Consider the following 22,210-nt stretch of genomic DNA (forward strand, 5'->3'; position numbering starts at 1 on the left):
TTAAAGAAAGAAATAGTACCAATTCCACATAAACTCTTTCAAAAAATCAAAAAGAAGTAACTCATTTTATGAGGTCAGCCTGGACCTGATGCCAAAATTTGAAAAAGATAACAAGAAAACTGTAACAATACTTGACCACACCTTCCATGTGCCTCATAGTCTCAAACTCTTGCTTGGGATCTCCAGCCTCATCATGGCTCAAAATGGACTGTAACTGTTCCCACGTCACTGGTGACTCCTGCAGCTGCCCCAGCTTCTGCATCATCTGCAACTGCAAAGAGCGCAAATGCACCTCCTGCAAGAAGAGCTGCAGCTCCTGCTGCCCTGTGGGCTGTGCCAAGTGTGCCCAGGGCTGCGCCTGCACAGGGGCATTGGAGAAGTGTAGCTGCCATGTCTGATGTGGGGACAGTTCTGCTCCCAGATGTAAATAAACCAAATGCACAAACTTGAATTTTTTAAAAATACGACCCTGAGCCATTATAAAAGCAACGTAACAAAATACCTTAGACTAGGAAAAAAAAAAGCAACAACAATACTTCACATGAACATACACCCCAAAACTTCAACAATCTATTAGCAAATGGAATCCAGAAATATATCGTTTCTTAAAATAATACCTCACTATTAAGTGGAGTTTATCTCAGGTAATTTAATGGTGGCGTAACATTCAAAAATAGCCAGGCACGGTAGCTCATGCCTGTAATCCCAGTACTTTGGGAGGCTGAGGTGGGTGGATCACCTGATGTCAGTGGTTTGAGACCAGCCTGGCCAACAAGGTGAAACCCCGTCTCTGCTAAAAAATTAGCCAGGCATGGTGGTATGTGCTGGTAGTTCCAGCTACTTGGGAGGCTGAGGCAGGAGAATTGCTTAAACTCGGGAGGTAGAGGTTGCAGTGAGTCGAGATCATGCCACTGCACTCCAGCTTGGGGTACAGAGCAAGACTTCATCTCAAAATAATAATAATAATAACAAATGAGCATAATTCACCATATTGGCAGACTAATATGAGCAATTGGAAAACAAAACTAAACATCATTTACAGTAGTTCTAAAATAATGAAATACTTTAAGGATAAATCTAGCAAAATATGTGCAGAATCTTTACACTGAAAACTACAAAACACTGATGAAAGAAATCAAGGAAGAGCTAAATAAATGGAGAGCTATAACATGTTTACTGACTGGAAGGCTCAATTTTGTTAAGATATCAGCTCTCCCCCGATTGATATGAAGATTCACACAATCCCGATAAAAATTCTAGCAGGATTTTTTTGTAGATATTAACAAGTTGATTCTAAAATTTACACAGAAAGGCAAAGGAACTAGAAAGCTAAAACAATCTTGGAAAAGTAGAACAATGTTGGAGAATGCACACTATCTGACTTCAAGACATATTATACCGATATACGAATAAAGAACTACAGTCTCGGCAAAAGGATAGACACATAGATTAATAGAATAGAGTCCAGAAACAGAGTGACACCAAAATGCCCAATTGATTTTTCTACAAAGATCCAAAGGCAATTCAATGGAAAAAGGTTGTCTTTTTAAGAAATGATGCTAGCCGGATGCAGTGGCTCACGCCTGTAATCCCAGCACTTTAGGAGGCCAAAGCAGGCAGATCACCAGGTCAGGAGTTTGAGACCAGCCTGGCCAACATAGTGAAACCCCATCTCTACTAAAAATACAAAAATTAGTTGGGGGTGGTGGTGGGTGCCTATAATCCCAGCTACTCAGGAGGCAGAGGCCGGAGAATCACCTGAGCCTGGGAGGTGGAGGTTGCAGTGAGCCAAGATCATGCCACTGCACTCCAGCCTGGATGACACAGCAAGACTCAGTCTCAAAAAATAAAAATAAATAAAATAAATGGTGCTGGATGGGCCAGGTGTGGTGGGTCATGCCTGTAATCCTAGCACTTTGGAAGGCCAAGGTGGGCAGATCACCTGAGGTCAGTAGGTTCAAGACCAGCCTGGCCAAATCAGTGAAACTCCATCTCTACTAAAAATACAAAAATTAGCCTGACATGGTGGCACATGCCTGTAATCCCAGCTACTATGGGAGGGACAAAGTGCAGTGTACTGGAGTGCAGTGGCATGATATTAGCTCTCTGCAACCTCTACCTCCTGAGTTTAAGCAATTCTCCTGCCTCAGCCTCCCAAGTAGCTGGAACTACCAGCGCATACCACCACCATACCACTCTGGAGGCTGAGGCAGGAGAATTGCTTGAACCCAGGAGGCAGAGGTTGCAGTGAGCCGAGATGGTGCCACTGCAGGTGCCTGGGCAGGTGATAGAGCGAGACTCTGTCTAAAAAAAAAAAAAAGATGCTGGAAAAATGGGACTTTCATAGGCAAAAATGTAAACCTTGACCTATACCACATACCTTCTATTTAAAAAATTTAGTTGAAGTGGATCATAGACCTAAATATAAACTCATGAAACTTTTAGAAAAAAGCATAGAAGAAAATGATGATAGACTGGACAGGGAAAATGTGGCACATATACACCACGGATATTACGCAGCCATCAAAAACGATGAGTTCATATCCTTTGTAGGACATGGATGAACCTGGAAACCATCATTCTCAGCAAACTGACACAAGAGCAGAAAATCAAACACCGCATGTTCTCACTCATAGGCTGGTGTTGAACAATGAGAACACATGGACACAGGGAGGGGAGCACTACACACTGGGGTCAGTTGTGGGGAAATGGGGGAGGGGCAGTGGGGGATGGGGAGTTGGGGAGAGAGAGCATGGAGAGAAATGCCAGATATAGGTGAAGGGGAGGAAGGCAGCAAATCGCACTGCCATGTGTGTACCTATGCAACAATCTTGCATGTTCTTCACATGTACCCCAAAACCTAAAATGCAATAAAAAAAAAAAAAAAAAAAGAAAAACCTTTGTCACTTTGGGTTAGGCAGAGTTCTTAGATGCAACATTAAAGTACAGCTCATAAAAGGAAAATTTAATAAATTAGATTTCATCAAAACTAAATTTTTTTTGTCAAAAGGCATTGACAAGAAATAACCTTGGAGAAAATATTTGCAAATAACTTCTTTTTTTTTTTTTTTTTTTTTTGAGATGGGGATTTGCTCTTGTGGCCCAGGCTGAAGTGCAATGGTGCGATCTCTGCTCACTGCAAACTCCTCCTCCCGGGTTCAAGTGTCTCCTGCCTCAGCCTCCCCAGTAGCTGGGATTACAGGTGTCCACCACCCTGCCTGGCTAATTTTTATATTTTTAGTAGAGATGGAGTTTCACCGTGTTGGCCAGGCTGGTCTTGAACTCCTGACCTCAGGTGATCCCTCCCAAACTTGGCCTCCCAAAGTCCTGGGATTACAAGTGTGAGCCACTTCAACCTTGGCCTCCCAAAGTGCTGGATTACAGGTGTGAGCCACTGCGCCCAGCCACAAATCACATTTCTAACAAAGGACTTGAATACACAATTTATTTTTAAATATGTTTTCTAATTTTTATTTTATTTTATTTGTGATAGAGACAGGATCTTGCTATGTTGCCCAGGCTGGTCTCAAACTTCTAACCTCAAGTGATCCCCCTGCTCAGCCTCCCAAAGCACTAGGACTACAGGCATCAGCCACTGTGCCTGGCCTAGAATTTATGAAGAACTCTCAAAACTCAGAAATAATGAACAATTTTTTTAAAAGGCAAAAGTTTTGAACAGGCACTTCTCCAGAGAAGATATATGGACAGCAAATAAATATTTGAAAATATACTCAACATCATTTGTCAGTAGGGAATTGCAAATTAAAACCACAGTAAGGTATGTCTATATACCTGTTAAAGTTGAAAAAAATCCCTGACAATACCAGTTGCTGGTGAGAAGGCAGAATAACTGCCACTCTCATATATTGCTGGTGGGAGTACAAAATGGTACAGCCCCTCTAGGTTTCTTATAAAGTTAAACCCATACTTACCATAGAATCCAATAATCCCTCCTAGAAATTTGCCTATAAAATGAAAATTTATGTTCACACCAAAACCTGTATGTGAATGTTTACGGAAGCATTATTCATAATTGCCCAAACTAGAAACAACCTAAATATTCCTTAACTGGGAAATGGAGTAACAAACTCTGGTACATCCATACAATAGAATACTACTCAACAATGAAAAGGAATTAACTATTGACACATGCAGTGACATGAATGAATCTTAAATCCATTATGCCAAGTGAAAGAAGCCAAATTTGGCTGGGAGTGGTGGCTCATGCCTCTAATCCCAGCACTTTGGGAGGCAGAGGTGGGTGGATAACCTGAGGTCAGGAGTTCGAGACCAGCCTGACCAACAAGGTGAAACCCTGTCTCTACTAAAAATACAAAAATTAGTCGGACATAGTAGTGTGTACCTGTTGTCCCAGCTACTCAGGAGGCTTAGACCAGAGAATTGCTTGAACCCAGGAGGCAGAGGTTGCAATGAGCTGAGATTGTGCCACTGCATTCCAGCCTGGGCGATGGAGCAAGATTTCGTCTAAAAAAAAAAAAAAAAAGCCAAATTCAAAATACTACATATTGTATGGCTTTATTTTATATGACAGTCTGGAAAAGACGAAACTATAGGCATAGAGAACATATCAGTGTTGCCAGGGCTTACGGTTGGGGAAGGCTTTGACTACAAAGGGGTAACAAAAGGAAATTTGAGGAGGTGATTAACTGTTTTTTGTGTGTATGGTGGTGGTTATATGATTCTTTGCATTTGTCAAAACTCACAAAACTGTACACCAAAATGTGAATTTTACTGAATATAAATTGCAATTAAATTATATATATTTGCATATCTATTATGTGTATGTGTGTGTATATATATAGATATATAGATATATATATATATGAACACTTTTAAAAAGTTTTTTTTCCCTTCATATCACTATCATGTCACATCTCACTGATTTTCTATTTTACAATTATTCTTTCCTAAGCCTGAAATTAGTTAGGACTGTCTTTTTTTTTTTTTTTTTTTGAGATGGAGTTCTGTTTTTTTTTTTGAGACGGAGTTCTCCAGCCCAGGCTGGAGCGCAGTGGTGTGATCTCGGCTCACTGCAACCTCTGCCTCCCAGGTTCAAGTGATTCTCTGGCCTCAGCCTCCTGAGTAGCTGGGACTACAGGCGCACATCAACACGCCTGGCTAATTTTTGTATTTTTAGTAGAGATGGGGTTTCAACACGTTGGCCAGGTGGTCTTGAACTCCTGACCTCAGGTGATCCGCCCACCTCAGCTTCCCAAAGTGCTAGGATTTCAGGAGTGAGCCACAGGGCCCGGCCAAGTTATGACTGTCTTCATTTCTATTAACCTTCCATTTCCTCTCCTTCCACAAATCCTAAACTTTATTATTTGGAACTTATAATTTCTGAGTAAGTTATTCCTTCTGTCTCAAGAAGGCCCAATTCTTGTTACTGAGAGAGGTAAAATAATACACTATCTGCCCTGGGCACTTTAAGTGAGAATTCATTTATCGGGTTAACTGGTTGTCACTGTGGATGGCAGTGAGCATGCCTCTGAGTGGCTAGGACACAAGATAGATGTGCTTTGATGGGAGAGAAGGGAAGCAAAAGCTGACAGCACCGCAATGGGAAACTAGAGGCCAGAGGTAGAGGTAGAGAGCGGTGATCAGGGAGCAGAGATGAGAGCATGCCAAGGACATCCTGTGCTGACTTCACAGCGCTGGCTCTGGGCATAGGCCAGTCTCTTCCGGAAGCTTTCATTTTCTCTCTTCCGAATCTGTCAACTCTCTACTGCAATCTGTTTCACAGTTGAATAGCCAAAATCCTCTTCCTCTGTCTCTATTTATTCAACAAATATTTATCTTAACTGACTCTAATCACACTCCCTCTTGTTTCTCCTGCAGTGCAGCCCTTTTACATCTGCTTATCTCTTTTGATCCAAGGAAAGGAAGGAGAATTAACCCTGACTTCCAGAGAAGGAAATAGTCTCAGAAAGGTTAAGTGATTTATCTCAAGTCGCCCTTTTAATACCGAGTACTGGACTCTTTCATGATCCATGTACTCTGCTGCCCCCTACAGTGGATATAGAAATAGGTGCTAAATAACAAAAATAAACAACAGAACACTACACAACACTAAAGACTACACGACACTATAAATAGTGCTTACATTTGTTCATTTAACAAATATTCGGCTAGGAGCAGTGGCTCACACCTGTAATCCCAGCACTTTGGGAGGCCGAGGCGGCTGGATCACTTGAGTCCAGGAGTTCAAGACCAGCCTGGCCAACATGGTGAAACCCCACTTCTACTAAAAATACAAAAATTAGCTGGGTGTGGTGGCACGGGACTGTAATCCTAGCTACTTGGGAGGCTGAGGCAGGAGAATCACTTGAACCCAGAAGGTGGAGCTTGCAGCGAGCCAAGATCACGCCACTGCACTACAGCCTGTGTGACAGAGCAAGACTCCATGCCCAAAAACTAAATAAATAAACAAATATTCATCAAGAGCCTACTATGTGCCAGAAATAAGGCAGGTGTTGTCTTTGTGTTCATGGAGCTTATGATGTAGAGGGGGAGATAGAATTATACAAAATAATTACTTAATTACTATTTGAATAAATACTATGAAGTACAAGGTACTATGTAGGCTGGGCGAGGTGGCTCAAGCCCATAATCCCAGCACTTTGAGAGGCCGAGGCAGGCAGATCATGAGGTCAGGAGTTCGAGACCAGCCTAGCCAATATTGTGACACCCTGTCTCTACTAAAAATACAAAAATTAGCTGGGCATAGTGGCGGTCACCTGTAGCCCCAGCTACTCAGGAGGCTGAGGCAGGAGAATTGCTTGAACCTGGGAGGCAGAGGTTGCAGTGAGCCAAGATTGGACCACTGCACTCCAGCCTGGGCAACAGAGTCAGACCCATCCTAAAAAAAATAAATAAAAATTAAAAAATAAGGATATGTAGCCTAGTCTGGAGGCTTAGGGAAATCTTACACAAAGAAGAATTCATAGAAATAAATTATTGGTTGGCTATGGGGGAAGTTAAGGAGATATCAAGAATTCCTTCCAGGTCTCTGGCATGAACAACTGGGCAGATAAACTACGATTACTAAGTCGGGGAAGCCTAGAGGAGGAAGAGATTTTAAACGGAAAGAATATGAACTTGGCTCTGGCTTTTTGAAGTTTGGGAATCCCATGAGCTATTAAGGTATAGATGTGGAGTAAGTAATTGGATTTAGGAGTTTGGGAGCAAGGTCTATGCTAGAAATATAAATTTGGGAGTTGTTGGGATACAGATTGTATTTGAAACTGTGGTAATGGATGAAATTTCTTAGTGAGAAAATAATAGAGTAGAAGGCTTATAACTTCCCTGAGAAACTCCAGCATTTAAAAGCTCAACTGGAAGAGATGGAGCTAGCAAAAACTTAGGATAAGGGGCCAAGGAGAGGAAAATCAGAAATGTGTGATCATGCCAAAGTCAGGGGAAGCGTATTTCAAAAAGGAGCCTGGTCAGCTGTGGTGCTGATTACAAAAAAAATCAAGTACAGGTCAGGGCGGTGGCTCACGCCTGTAATCCCAGCACTTTGGGAGACCAAGGCAGGTGGATCACAAGGTGAGGAGTTTGAAACCAGCCTGGCCAACATGGTGAAAACCCATCACTACTAAAAATATAAAAATTAGCACGGCGTGGTGGCAGGCACCTGTAATCCCAGCTACTGGGGAGGCTGAGACAGAAGAATGGCTTGAACCTGGGAGGCAGACGTTGCAGTGAACCAAGATGGCACTATTGCACTCCAACCTGGGCAGCAAAGAGCATAACTCCGTTTCGTTTTCTTGGTCTACAATGATTTTCTTGGTCTGCCTGGTGAAATTTAGATTCAGTTTCAGAGGACTAGAGGTAGAGACCAGGCTACTACCTCCTAGAAGCCCTCCTAAAGGCCACCATAACCTATGGTCTTGAACCAGTGGTCTTCATACTCTTTTGTTCATATACCACTTAAAATAATTTTGATAAATAATGTCAGCTAGGCACAGCAGCTCAAGCCTGTAATCCCAGTGTTTTGGGAGGCTAAGTTTGGAGGATCACTTGAGCCTAGAAGTTTGAGACCAATCTGGGCAACATAGTGAAACTCCATCTCCACAAAAATAAAAAATTAGCCAGGTGTGGTGGTGTGTGCCTGTCGTCCTAGCTATTTGGGAGGCTAAGGTGGGAGAATTGCTTGAGCCCAGGAGTTCAAGTCTGCAGTGAGCTATGATCATGCCACTATACTCTTACCTGGGCAACAGAGCAAGACCTCCATCTCTAAGAAAATAAATAAATTAAATAAAAATGTTAAAAAAAATTAGGCCAAGTGCAGTGTTTCACACTTGTAATATCAACACTTTGGAAGGCCAAGATGGGAGGATTGCTTGAGCTCAGGAGTTCAGGACCAGACTGGGCAACATAGTATGACTTCATCTCTAGGAAAATTTTTTAAAAATTAGGTGAGCATGATGGCACCTACCTATAGTCTCAGTTACTTGGGAGGCTGAGGCAAGAGGATTTCTGGAACCCAGGAGATTGAGGCTGTAGTAAGCTACGATTGTGCCACTGCATTCCAGCCTGGACTATAGAGCAAGACCCTGTCTCAAAACAAACAAAAAAATATATAAAATTTTACAAGATAAATAATGTCACTCATAATTGAAGGATATTTTCTGAATCTTGTATTTTTAACTGTCCCCAAATATGAGATTTTTTTTTATTGCCCCAGGCAGTGTAGCATTCAGGGTGGGCCAGAGACATGCCTCTGTTTTTTCTTTTTTCTTTCTTTCTTTTTTCTTTTTCTTTTTTTCTTTTTTTTTTTTTTTTTGAGTCTCGCTCTGTTGCCCAGGCTGGAGTGCACTTGTGTGTGTGATCTGAGCTCGCTGCAACCTCCACCTCCCGGGTTCAAGCGATTCTTCTGCCTCAGCCTCCCAAGTAGCTGCAATTACAGGTGTGCCACCACCACACCTGGCTAATTTTTGTATTTTTAGTAGAGCCAGGGTTTCACCATATTGGCCAGACTGGTTTTGAACTCCTGACCTCAGATGATCTGCCTGCCTCTGCCTTCCAAAGTGTTGGGATTACAGGTGTGAGACACCACACCTGGCCGAGATATGCCTTTCTTATGAAGACTAGCAGAACTACATTAAGAAGAAAAAGTCAGCTTGGAGCCTCAACCCCAGGAACTTTCTCAGGTGGAGTACACCTGGACGTTGAGGATCCGGAAATGAATTTCCTTGAAGATATCCATGCATGAGTACCCCTTACCAAGTCTCCATGTACTTTACGGCTATTGCATACCTCATTTGAAAACCAGTGTTGCAAAGGACTGGGGGCAATCTGAAGCTACTGGGTTCCTGGAACCTGGCAATGATTGACGGGGCCAGTGGGCCCTAATGAGATTAAAGCTCCATTTTAAAAGGCTGAGAGGTATAAGGAGATTCAGAAATTGGTATAAATGGCTTGGGGAGCCTCCAAAATTTTCAGGTCCAGGTATCGGCCACCCCTTCAAAGGACTGCTGATACTACTCCATGGCTCCTGGAATGAAGAACCAGTCATCAGGACCTGCCGGCCTCTATAAAATTAAGAGTCCAATCAGATTTAACGAACTGAAGATGAGGTGTAACTGTGAAGCAGTATATGGCCGATTTTTTAACACACCCATCCAAACACATCCACTCCAGCTCATTCATTCTCTCAACTCCCATATGCTAGTAATGTATGAGGTGCCAGAGCTACCCAAAAAACAAACAAAGCATAATCCATAGGCCAAGACCTGCAGAAGCTCTAGGAGAGAAACTTTTAAACAAGTAATTATAAAAATGCTGTAATCAGCTAAGTGTGGAGGCTCACACCTGTAATCCTAGTACTTTGGGAGGCTGAGGCAGGAGGATCACCTGAGGTCAGGAGTTTGAGGCCAGCCTGGACAACATGGTGAAACCCCATCTCTACTAAAAACATAAAAAATTAGCCAGGTGTTGTGTTGCACACCTGTAATTCCAGCTACTTGGGAGGCAGAGACATGAGAATTGCTTGAACCCAGGAAGCAGAGGTTGCAGTGAGCTAAGATCGTGCCACTGCACTCCAGCCTGGGCAACAGACCAAGACTCCATCTAAAAAATAAATGGAGCAGTGGCTCACGCCTGTAATCCCAGCACTTTGGGAGGCCAAGGCGGGTGAATCACGAGGTCAGGAGATCAAGACCATCCTGGTCAACATGGTGAAACCTCGTCTCTACTAAAAATACAAAAAATTAGCTGGGCATGGTGGTGTGTGCCTGTAATCCCAGCTACTGAGGAGGCTGAGGCAGGAGAATTGCCTGAACCCAGGAGGCGGAGGTTGCGGTGAGCTGAGATCGCGCCATTGCACTCCAGCCTGAGTAACAAGAGCAAAACTCCATCTCAAAAAAAATTTAAAAATAAATAAATAAATAAATGAGTCCATTTATATTTCTGTTTGCTTGAAGCCCATTTAGTCCTTTGCCACTTTTGAACTAGGTTATATAGGTCTTTTAGTCCTTTGCCACTTTTGAACTAGATTATATAGGTCTTTTTTTTTTTTTTTTTTTTTTTTTGAGACAGAGTTTCGCTCTTGTTACCCAGGCTGGAATGCAATGGCGCGATCTCGGCTCACCGCAACCTTCGCCTCCTGGGTTCGGGCAATTCTCCTGCCTCAGCCTCCTGAGTAGCTGGGATTACAAGCACCTACCACCACGCTCAGCTAATTTTTTGTATTTTTAGTATAGACGGGATTTTGCAGTGTTGGCCAGGCTGTTCTCAAACTCCTAACCTCAAGTGTATTGCCCACCTCAGCCTCCCAAAGTGCTGGGATTACAGGCATGAGCCACCTCACCTGGCCTCATGATTTTTTTATTTTTTATTTTTTTTTACAGACAGAGTTTCTTTCTTTTCTTTTCTTTTTCTTTCTCTTTTTTTTTTTTTTTTTTTTTTTGAGACGGAGTTTCGCTCTTGTTACCCAGGCTGGAGTGCAATGGCGCGATGTCGGCTCACCGCAACCTCCGCCTCCTGGGTTCAGGCAATTCTCCTGCCTCAGCCTCCTGAGTAGCTGGGATTACAGGCACGCACCACCATGCCCAGCTAATTTTTTGTATTTTTAGTAGAGACGGGGTTTCACCATGTTGACCAGGATGGTCTTGATCTCTTGACCTCGTGATCCACCCGCCTCGGCCTCCAAAGTGCTGGGATTACAGACGTGAGCCACCGCGCCCAGCCACACATGTTCTTTTTTCCCATTATTACACAAATAGTAGCCTACAATACCCAGGATGCTGTACCTTGCCTTTTTTAAACCACTTAACATTACATTTTGGAAATAATGGCCTATTTAAAAAAATCATAAGTACTTCCTCATTGTAAAAAAAATGGCTGCATAGTGTCCCGATGTATATATTGTTTTGAATATGCTTTTAAGGGAAAAGCCTAAGTGAGAAACACTCCCAAGCCATTTGGGGCTGGACATTGAGATTGAGTTGAGGGATTGGTCTGGGGACTTCTGTAGATTCTAAACAATCAGACCTTTTCCTTCCTCCATGCCTTTACTCCTCATTTTCTTTCTTCCTTTCTTTCTTTTTTTCTTTTCTTTGAGATGAAGTCTCACTCTGTAGCCCAGGCTGGAGTGCAGTGGTGCCATCTCAGCTTACTACAACCTCTGCCTCCCGAATTCAAGAGATTCTCCTGCCTTGGCCTCCCAAGTAGCTGGGATTATAGGCGTGCACTACCACACCAGGCTAATATTTTTGTGTTTTTAGTAGAAATGGGGTTTCACCGCGTTGGTCAGGATGGTCTTGAACTGACCTCAAGTGATCAGCCCGCTTCGGCCTCCCAAAGGTGGTAGGAATACAGGTGTCATCCATGACACCCGACCTTTTACCCCCCATTTTCTGCCAATTAAAACTTCACACAGTTTTCCATTGCTTATAACTTTTAAACACATGTGTGGTAATGTTCCATGTATATTGCATACAAAACCATTAGCTTTGAAAGTATTATCAGTTTATTTAGGCTCATCTCAAATGCTATTTCCTTTTACAAACCTTCCTTGGTCTCCCTGATATCCCCAGCCAGAGTAACCTCTCTCCCCTCTGAAATCCTATAGAATGGTGTAATGTTTTGTGGTTATTTGTCATGTATTTTATGTGCTCAAATCTTAGCTTTTTTTTTTTTTTAACCTGAAGACTGTCTCATTTGCCACAGTACCTTCCAGAGTGGCTTTTTAGTAATGTTTACAGAATTTTTGAGGCAATTAATGAATAAACAAAGGCACCAGTGGTTAAGGACATGAATTTAGTGTCAGACACTTGGGTTCTGCCCGTGGGTTTTGCTGTTTTTTGGGTGTGTCATAGGGGTAAATCACTTCTCTCACCTTTTCCTTAGAATCCACTTCACTTCACAGAATCACTTCACAGTGATGAGGATTAAGTGATCTGATGCAGGTAAGTTGCTTTTCATTGACTGTTAGCCACTGCAATAGGAATTCAGAGGAAGGAGGAAACAGGTCAAGGAGACTTCCTAAGCTAGATTGTGCTTTCCAGCTGCCCTCCCATTTATATTTCCTTTCAAATCTCTACTAAGCACGTCATTCTTCTTTGTTCCTGTATTTTCTTTATTTTCATGTCTTTATCTTTTGGGTACATTTGCCTGGCTTCTGCAGATTCTTATGACCACTCAACTACTTCCTTCCTTAATAAGAAACAAGCAACTCTACCCTGTGGTTCAGCCAATGTGTCAGTTTCTTCCTATCCAAATAGATGGCATTCTGACAGCTGCAGTGAGAGGCCAGTGCGATTCGATGGGAGTAGGGGTAAGGGTGGGGGAGTTTTTCAGAGCAGAAAGAGCACAGTATCTTGGATCTTCAGCAGCTTCAGTTCTCAACTTTTCTTGCCTCATTACAACAGCCTCATAATCCACTTCCCTCTTATGTTGAGAACTGTTGCAGTCAGGCATAGTGGTTGTTGCAGCCTGGGCAACATAGTGAGACCCACATCTTTACAAAAAAAGAAATTACAATTAGTCAGGCATGATGGCATATACCTACAGTCATAGCTACTCAGGAGACCAACGTAGGAGGATCGCTTGAGCTTAAGTTTTTCAAGGAAAAAAACTCAGTTTTTTTTGTTGTTGTTGTTGCTGTTGTTTTTTTTTTTTTTGCCTTAAAAGCATATTCAAAACAATGCATACAATGGGACGCTATGCAGCCCCTTTTTTTTTTTTTTTTTTTTTTTTTTTTTTTTTGAGACATCGTCTTGCTCTGTTGCCAGGCTGGAGTGCAGTGATGCAATCTCGGCTCACTGCCTCCTGGGTTCAAGTAATTCTTCCACCTCAGACTCCCAAATAGCTGAGACCACAGGCGCATGTCACCATATCCGGCTAATTTTTTTTGTATTTTTAGTAGAGACAGGGTTTTACCACGTTGGCCAGGATGGTCTCGATCTCTTGACCTCGCGATCCGCCCGCCTTGGCCTCCCAACATGCTAGGATTACAGGCATGAGCCACCACACCCGGCTGCAGCCATTTTTTTTAAAAATGAGGAAGTACTTAAGAATTTATGAATAACTAACTTGGGAGGAGTTTGAGGTTGCAGTGAGCTATGATCATGCCACTGCACTCCAGCCTGGGTGACAGAGTGAGACCCTGTCTCTGAAAAGATAAAAATAATTAGAAAGAATGGTTCCAATATGGTTGGAAAAAAATTAAAATAGAATAAAAAAGAATCGTTGTGAGGAAAGCATCTAGCATAATGCTAGACAAAAACTAAGTGACCAGCAAATGCAAGCTCTCCCTTTAAGCTCTTCTCCAGAAAGTCCTCTTCTCTCCTCTTATTGTGGAGGAATTACCCTAGCTCCTAGCCAACCTCCCCACTCGTATACTTGCTTACCCAAGGGCATGGCTGCAGCAGTTCTCTCTCTCTCCTGCACCAACAGTTCTTCCCTCTCTACTGGATCGGTCTCAATCAACATACAAATGTTATGTTTCCCATCTTAAAAACAAACAAAAAGCGTATTTTGACTCCATTACCACTTACCACATTTTCTCCTTCTCCTTTGTAGTAAAACACCTTGAAAAAGATACATCCTGTATACTCAACATTTTCAACTCCTCTTGAACCTACTCCGATCACATTTTTGTCCCCTACGCTCAACCAAAACATCTCAACATCACCAATAACCTCCACAATGGGGAATTTAATTACCATCTATTCGTCTTCATATCATTTGATCTCTATGACATAGTTGATTATTCTCTCAACCATGGAGAGAGTAAAACACTTTATTCACTTGGCTTCCGGAGTTCTCACTTTCCTGGTTTCCTTCTTTTTGACTTTTTCTTCTCAGTGTCTTTGGCTGATTCCTCTTCCTTTTCCCAACCTCTAAGTATTAGAGTTGCCCCAGGATCCAGTCACTGGAACTCTTTGCTTTCCTATCTACATTCATTTCCTAAGTAATTTCTTCTGGTCCCTGGGGTTTTACATATTATATTGATTCTGAAAACCTCCAAATTCATACTTGGCTCTCAGCCTTTTTCCTGAACTCAGATCCAAATATCGAAATGGCGTACTTGCCACATCTACTTGGGTGGTTAGTAGACATCTGTCACTTAATACATCCAAAACTGAGCTCTTCACATTTCTACTGAAGCCTGTCCCTCCTGCAGTCTTCTTTGTGTCACATAATAGCAACTCCGTTCTAATTGCTGAGGCCAAAGAGTTTGGTAATTGACTCTCCTCTTTGTCTCATGCCTCATAGCCAATCCACTGACAAATTCTGTCAACTTTACTACTTTCAAAACCTATGAGAATTAAAAAAAAAAAAAAGCATAAAGAAAAAATACAAAAAACAAAATATTAGAAATCGAAATCTATGAGAATCCAACTACCTCTCAGTATCTCCACTTGGACCCTTGGATTATTATTGCAGTAGCCTCCTAGCTGGCCTTTCTGGTATGGCCTTTAAACCTTTTCCCAGCCCAGCAACCAAGGTAGTTCTGTTAAAACATAAGCCAGAAGACGTCACTTCCATTCTCAGAACCTTTCATCAATTTTGTTTGTTCAGAGATGGGGTCTCACTCTTGCTCAGGCTGGAGGGCAATGCAGTGATGATCCTGTAGCTCACTACAACCTCGAGTCCCATGCTCAAGTAGTCCTCCCACCTCGGCCTCCCAAGTAGCTAGAACTACAGGTATACCCCACCATTCCTGATGAGTGAGAGTATCCGGAGATGATAGATGATGATCAGCTGAGAGTATCAAGAGACTCTCCTACCTCAGCCTCCCAAAGTGCTGGGATTACAGGCATAAGCCACCATGCCCAGCCCCATCAGTTTTTAATCTTGCCCTTCCCTCCCTAACCCTCATCTCCCAATGCTCTCACTCTTCTTCCACTCCAACCACACTGATTCTCACCCTGTTCCTCAAACCTGCCAGGCATGTTCTTGCCTCAAAATGTTTGCACTTGCTGTTCCCTCTGCCTGGACTAATTTCTTTCAGATATCTACCTGCTTCACTCCCTCATTCCTTCAGATATTTACAAAAAACTCACTTTCTTTTTTTTTTTTTTTGAGACGGAGTTTCGCTCTTGTTACCCAGGCTGGAGTGCAATGGCGCCATCTCGGCTCACCGCAACCTCCACCTCCTGGGTTCAGGCAATTCTCCTGCCTCAGCCTCCTGAGTATCTGGGATTACAGGCACGCGCCACCATGCCCAGCTAATTTTTTTTTTGTATTTTTAGTAGAGACGGGGTTTCACCATGTTGACCAGGATGGTCTCGATCTCTTGACCTCGTGATCCACCCGCCTCAGCCTCCCAAAGTGCTGGGATTACAGGCTTGAGCCATTGCGCCCGGCTAAAACTCACTTTCTTACTGAGGCCTTCCCTAGCCTCTCCATCCAAAATTTCTCTCTTTCACACACACACACACGCCATTCAGATTTCGAGTTCTAAATCCTGCTTTTCTCAATAGAAAAAAAAAAAATGCTACTTAACTACATATGCATTTTAAAATCATCATTTTGTTTATTGTCTCTAACCCCCAATTTTTTTTTTTTTTTTTTTTTGAGAGTCTTACTTTATCGCCCAGACTGGAGTGCAGTGGCACGATCTCAGCTCACCGCAACCTCCACCGCCTGGGTTCAAGTGATTCTTGTGCCTCATCCTCCCAAGTACCTGGGATTACAGATGTGCACCATCATACCTGGCTAATTTTTAGTATTTTTAGTAGAGATGGGATTTTGCCAAGTTGGCCATGCTGTTCTCAAACTCCTGACCTCAGGTGATCTGCCTGCCTCGGCCTCCCAAAGTGCTGGGATTACAAGTGTGAGCCTGTGTGCCCAGCCTGCTCCATTATAATTTAAGTTCCATGAAAGCAGGAAGTTTTGTTAGATTTATTCAAAGCTCTATCATCCCAGCACCTAGAATAATGTTCAACACAAATGAGGTATTTCATAAGTATTTGCTGAACTTGTTTGTTGAGTGAAGTCAAATATTATCATTTTGCTCCTCTCTTTTGGGTCGTTCTGCCGAGAACAGAGTCCTCAAGCCTTTTGGTCTCAGGACCCTCTTTACACTCAAAAAATTATTGAGGACCAGGCACAGTGGTTCATTCTTGTAGTCTCTGGTACTTGAAAGGCTGATATGGGAGGATCACTTGCGCTCAGGAGTTTGAGGCTACAGTAAGCTACGGTTGTGCCACTGCACACTAGCCTGGGTGACAGGACAACACCCTATCTCAAAACAAAACTAAACAAAAAATCAGGCCAGGCGCAGTGGCTTATGCCTGTAATCCCAGCACTTTGGGAGGCCGAGGCGGGCATATCATGAGGTCAGGAGTTTGAGACCAGCCTGGCCAACGTAGTGAAACCCCATCTCTACTAAAAATACAAAAAATTAGCCTGGTGTGGTGGCGGGCTAACCTGTAATCCTGGCCACTTGGGAGGATGAGGCAGGAGAATGGCTTGAACCCGGGAGGGAGATGTTGCTGTGAACCAAGATTGCACCACTGCACTCCAGCCCAGGCAACAGTGCAAGACTCTGTTTCAAAAAAAAAAAAAATCAGGACTCCAAATAACTTATTATTTGTGTGGATTATATCTATTGATAATTATCAACTAGGAATCAAAACTGAGAAATTTAAAAATATTTATATATTAATTCATTTAAAATAACAATAATAAACATGTTAACATAAATAACATTTTTTTTCTTTTCTTTTCTTTCTTTCTTTCTTTCTTTTCTTTTTTTTTTTTTTTTTGAGACAGAGTCTCCCTCTGTAGCCAGGCTGGAGTGCAATGGCACAATCTCAGCTCACTGCAACCTCTGCCTCCTGGGTTCAAGTGATTCTCCTGCCTCAGCCTCCCAAGTAGCTGGGATTACAGGCATGCATCACCATGCCCAGCTAACTTTCACATTTTTAGTAGAGGTAGGGTTTTATCATGTTGGTCAGAATGATCTTGATCTCTTGACCTCGTGATCTGCCCACCTTGGCCTCCCAAAGTGCTGGGATTACAGACATGAGCCACCACGCTCCGCCATAAATAACATTTTTATGTTTAAAATAGTTACATTTCCCAAAGCAAAAAAATTAGTGAGAGGAATGCTATTGTTTTACATTTTTGAAAATTTGTTTTATGTCTGGTTTAATAGACGATAACTATATTATCCTATCTACTTCTCATTTAATCTGTTATAATGTGCCATGAAGCCCTAGAAAACTACCCAGTACTGTCATGAGAAAATGAGAGTTTAAAAAGAAAATAATGTCTTCGTTTTATTATGTAAATAGTTTTTGTCTCCATGTACATCTGTGTCTTTGTACATAGGGTTCCCTCCCATTCTATATAGCAAAACTCCTGCTGGTCACTCAAGGGCTGTCTCAACAACTAAGTACCACATAAGGTACTTAGTTCTTCCCTCCTCTCTACTCCCATGTCTCTAATATGGCACATATGATGTTATCTGGTTGTTATCTGTATAACCGTCTATCTCCCAATGGACTGTCTTCCTAAAGAAAGCAACTATAACTTGATTTTCTTTACATCCCCAGCCCACTCACAGCATCTAGCACCAGAAAGATGTTTGATAAATATTTGTTGAATAAATAAAAATGACGCTGGGCGTGGTGGCTCACGCCTGTAATTCTAGCACTTTGAGAGGCCGAGGCAGGTGGATCGCCTCAGGTCAGGAGTTCGAGACCAGCCTGGCTAACATGGCGAAACCCCATCTCTGCTAAAAATACAAAAATTATCTGATCATGGTGGCGGGCACCTATAATCCCAGCTACTCAGGAGGCTGAGGCAGGAGAATTCCTTGAACCCAGGGGGCAGAGGTTGCAGTGAGCCAAGATTGCACCACTTCACTTGAACCTGGTCAAAACAGCAAAACTCCGACTCAAAAATAAATAAACAAATATGAAATAAGGTGAAGGGAAGAGGGGATCCAGTTTCTCTACAGTGAGCTTAGGTGCTGATAAAACATTTCTTTTTTTCTTTTCTTGAGACAGGGTCTAGCTCTGTTGCCCAGGCTGAAGTACAGTGGCCTGATCACAGCTCACTGTTACCTCTGCCTCCTGGGCTCAAGTGATCCTCTCTCCTCAGCCTCCTGAGTAGCTGGGACTACAGGTACGTGCACCACTCCCAGCTAAATTTTTAAAATGTTTTGTAAAAACAGAGTTTCACCATGTTGCCCAGGCTGGTCTTGAACTCCCAGGTTCAAGTGATCTGTTCTCCTTGGCCTCCCAAAGTGGTAGGATTATAGGTGTGAACCACTGTGCCCAGTCGATATAATATTTCTTTTTTCTTTTCTTTTTCTTTTTTCTTTCTTTCCTTTTTTTTTTCTTTTTCTTTTTCTTTTTTCTTTTTTTTTTTTTTTTGAGAAGAATCTCTCAAAAAAAGAATCTCTCTCTTGTCGCCCAGGCCAGGTGCAGTGATATGATCTTGGCTCACTGCAACCTTCGCCTCCTGGGTTCAAGCAATTCTCCTGCCTCAGCCTTCCAAGTAGCTGGGATTACAAGTGCCCACTAGCATACCCAGCTAATTTTTATATTTTTAATAGAGATGAGTTTGTTTTTTTTTAAACAAAGTCCAATTTTACTCACTCTTAATATCCTTGCAGTCCATTGTATTTCACCATGTTGGCCAGGCAGGTCTCAAACTCCAGACCTCAGATGATCCGCCTGCCTTGGCCTCCTAAAGTGCTGGGATTACAGGCATGAGCCACTGCACTGGCCCCAACATATTTCTTGTTAAGATTATCAATGTCAAAGTTTTCCCTAACATCTGGTCAGTTTACCATATAGTTCATTAACTGAATCCCATTCATGTGGTCTTTTCCATGAAGTGGAGAAGGCAGAGGTCATTCATTTCATTTTACAAATGAGGAAACTAAAGCCTAAAGAAATGAAATGCCTTGCTCAAAGGCACACTGGAAGTCAGTAACAGAGTCAGTGCTTGAACCAGGTATCCCATACTAAGTCAAGTGCAATTTCCATTTTATCCCATGCTCGTCATGGTGACTAGAGGCTGAGAAGTCAGAGTTCCAGTGATTCCATGTTCAATTTAATAGTGTTGCTTTGAAACCTTCTAAACCTCCTCTTGAACTGATTTCACAGCAGTCTCTGGACCGTCCTCTTACTAAGGACAATCTTAGGGATCCATTTTATAAGTAACCATTAACTTCTGTCAGCCTCTTCTTTCCATATTATCAATACCTACTACCATCCACATCCACCATTCTTGGGAGCTAGTCAAGGTGGACCACCACAGTGCTATATCATCATTGGCAGTTCCATGAGCATTTGGCATTAGAAGAAAAGAGAGGAATAAGACAGAGCTCAGTCCGGTCCAGTCCCTTTTATTCCTTGAATATACTATTTCCTCTTTCTGGAACATATCCCCTCCCAAACCTTCCAACTTGGGGCAGTTTGTTGCTCTTTCCTCAATATTTCCACAATACTTTGTTCTCATCCATGTCATAACTCATCATGTGACCACAATAATTTGTCTCTATCATCTCCCTACTGGGACTGTGAGCTATTCAATTCAATGGTGCTAATACAGTCTTCAGTCTCTTTGATTTCCCTGAAACTGCCAACTCCTTCTTTCTCTTTCTCTTTCTCTCTCTCTCTCTCTCTTCTCTCTCTCTCTCTCTCTGCCTCTCTCTCTCTTTTTGAGACAGTCTCACTCTGTCACCCAGGCTAGAGTATGGTGGCTCGATCCTGGCTCACTCCAACCTTTGCCTCTCAGGTTCAAGATCCTCAGGCCTCAGCCTCCCAAGTAGCTGGGATTAAATGCATGCACCACTACACCTGGCTAATTTTTGTATTTTTTGTAGAGTTGGGATTTCACCAAGTTGGCCAGGCTAGTCTCAAACTCCTGGACTCATATAATCTGCCCGCTTTTGCCTCCCAAAGTGCTGGGATTACAGGTGTGAGTCACTGTGTCCAACCAACTCCTTCCCTTTCTTTGAACCTATCCTCTTCTTTCCAGTGATACTCCATAATCCTGATTCTTTAGTCTTTTTGGACAATCTTTAGACTCACTTTTGGCTTGACTTTTCTCAGGCCCTGAATATGTATGTCTCAAGACGGAACCCTTGGCCTTTTATTCTCTTCAACTCTTCTCTTTCAGCTTCAGCTACCATATTTATCCGAAGGTGTCCAAAGTATCCATTCTCCACCCTCTTCTGAACTCATTCCCATACCCATCTCACAGATCTTGTGGTCACCCCAGTTTCAGCAAGTCTAAAACCAAGCCCCTCATTATCTCCTTCAAGCCAGTTCCTCCACATTATGACTTCACATTATGATGGCGAAGATGCTGCCATCCATCTTTCTCGATTTGCTGTCACTCCAAACTCCTTTCCCTCTTCTTGTATGCCCATTGTCTCTTAAATCTCTCTCTTTTCCCACCCTCATCCTAGAAAAAAAAATGGGTTCTAAAGTCAAATTGATTCAGCATTATCATTTATGAATCACACAAGTTTGGCAGACTTATTCAGAGCCTTCTACTTTCTTAACCTAAGTTGGGGGTAATAATGGCATTTATTTCACAGGGTTTATCTATAAAGATTAAATGAGATATTGTGCAGGAAAGTGCTTAGCCCAGTAACTGGTATGTATTAGGCACTCAGTAAATGTTAATTATGCTTGTTATCCTTATTTCCTTAAACTTAGACAATTACACTAGTCTCCTAACCAATCTCTCTGCTTCCTCTAGTCATTATTCTCTCCACTGGGAGGGAAACTAACATGGAATATCAATTGTCAACCACCTCATTCTTACAGCAATCTTATACAGTAATACTAGCATCATTTTATAAAAATGGAACAGAGCCAAGATATGAAGATAGGTCTGACGCTAAAGCCTGTGCCCTTTTTACATCTCCAAATTACCGGGTAACCATAAAATACTATTTTTCACACATCATCTTGCTTAAACACACACACACACACACACACACACACACACACCCCTTTAATCACCACCCCTCCCCATTTTCCTTCAGAATACAACTCAAATTTATTATCCTAGCATTCACTGTCTTGTACTATTTCCCTCACTTCCCAATACTTTCCTGTAGGAACCTTGTGCTCCAGAGAAACGTATCTGCTGCCTCAAACACATCCTGTACACCCTCAACTTCCTACATGAAATGCCCTCTCCTCTACCCTGCCCTTGTTTAAATCCAGCCTTCCCTTCAGGGCCTAGCTAGAGTCCCCCCTCTATTACACCTTTTCCTGACTTCTCCAGCCCCTCATCAGGTCTCCCTGGACCCCTGGAGCAGCTTGCGTGTATCCTTGTTAACACGTGGTGTTTGCCATCCCGTTTTTCTTTGCGTTTATGTTTTCTCATCAAGCTGTAAACCTCTGCACTTCAGGAAATTGGCCTTCTCTTTTCTGTTTTTTGTTTTGGGGTTTGGGGTTTCTTTCTTTCTGTCTTTTCTTTCTTTCATCTTTCTTTCTTTCGGTATCCCAAGTAGCCCAGAGCCCTACAAATAGAAAGTGCTTGATAAATATGGGTTGTTTTGGATGAAAGATGATCTTCCCAGCTGGGTGAGCTCTCTCCCTCTAGGGGATGAGGGACTGAGCCTCACCTCAACTTCACCTAATGTCTCCCAGGATTGCCTCCTCTTCAGCACTCCTCAGGTCTATTCTTTCGTCTTCTCTATCTCCTTCCCCACCACCCTGGCCTAGGAGAGCTGCTCAGAGACCCCCTCCGGTGT

The 22,210-nt window shown here is 42.6% G+C and overlaps 1 long non-coding RNA gene and 1 pseudogene across 2 annotated transcripts; one reads left to right on the forward strand and one right to left on the reverse strand.

Annotated features, from left to right (window-relative positions):
- Positions 1 to 203: 203 nt before the first annotated feature.
- Positions 204 to 398, forward strand: LOC101054285 (metallothionein-1G pseudogene; annotated as a pseudogene).
- Positions 399 to 3,053: 2,655 nt separating this feature from the next.
- Positions 3,054 to 21,879, reverse strand: LOC141585692 (uncharacterized). Of its 2 annotated transcripts, XR_012519340.1 has the most exons (3): positions 12,365 to 21,879; positions 8,462 to 8,579; positions 3,054 to 4,485 (listed from the first exon to the last, which is right to left on the reverse strand). It is a non-coding gene; the product is annotated as an uncharacterized LOC141585692 (long non-coding RNA). The 2 variants fall into 2 exon arrangements; XR_012519341.1 differs by lacking the exon at positions 8,462 to 8,579.
- Between the last annotated feature and the right edge of the window lie 331 nt (positions 21,880 to 22,210).

Source organism: Saimiri boliviensis, chromosome 9, assembly GCF_048565385.1.
Source record: "Saimiri boliviensis isolate mSaiBol1 chromosome 9, mSaiBol1.pri, whole genome shotgun sequence".
Lineage (NCBI taxonomy): Eukaryota > Metazoa > Chordata > Mammalia > Primates > Cebidae > Saimiri > Saimiri boliviensis.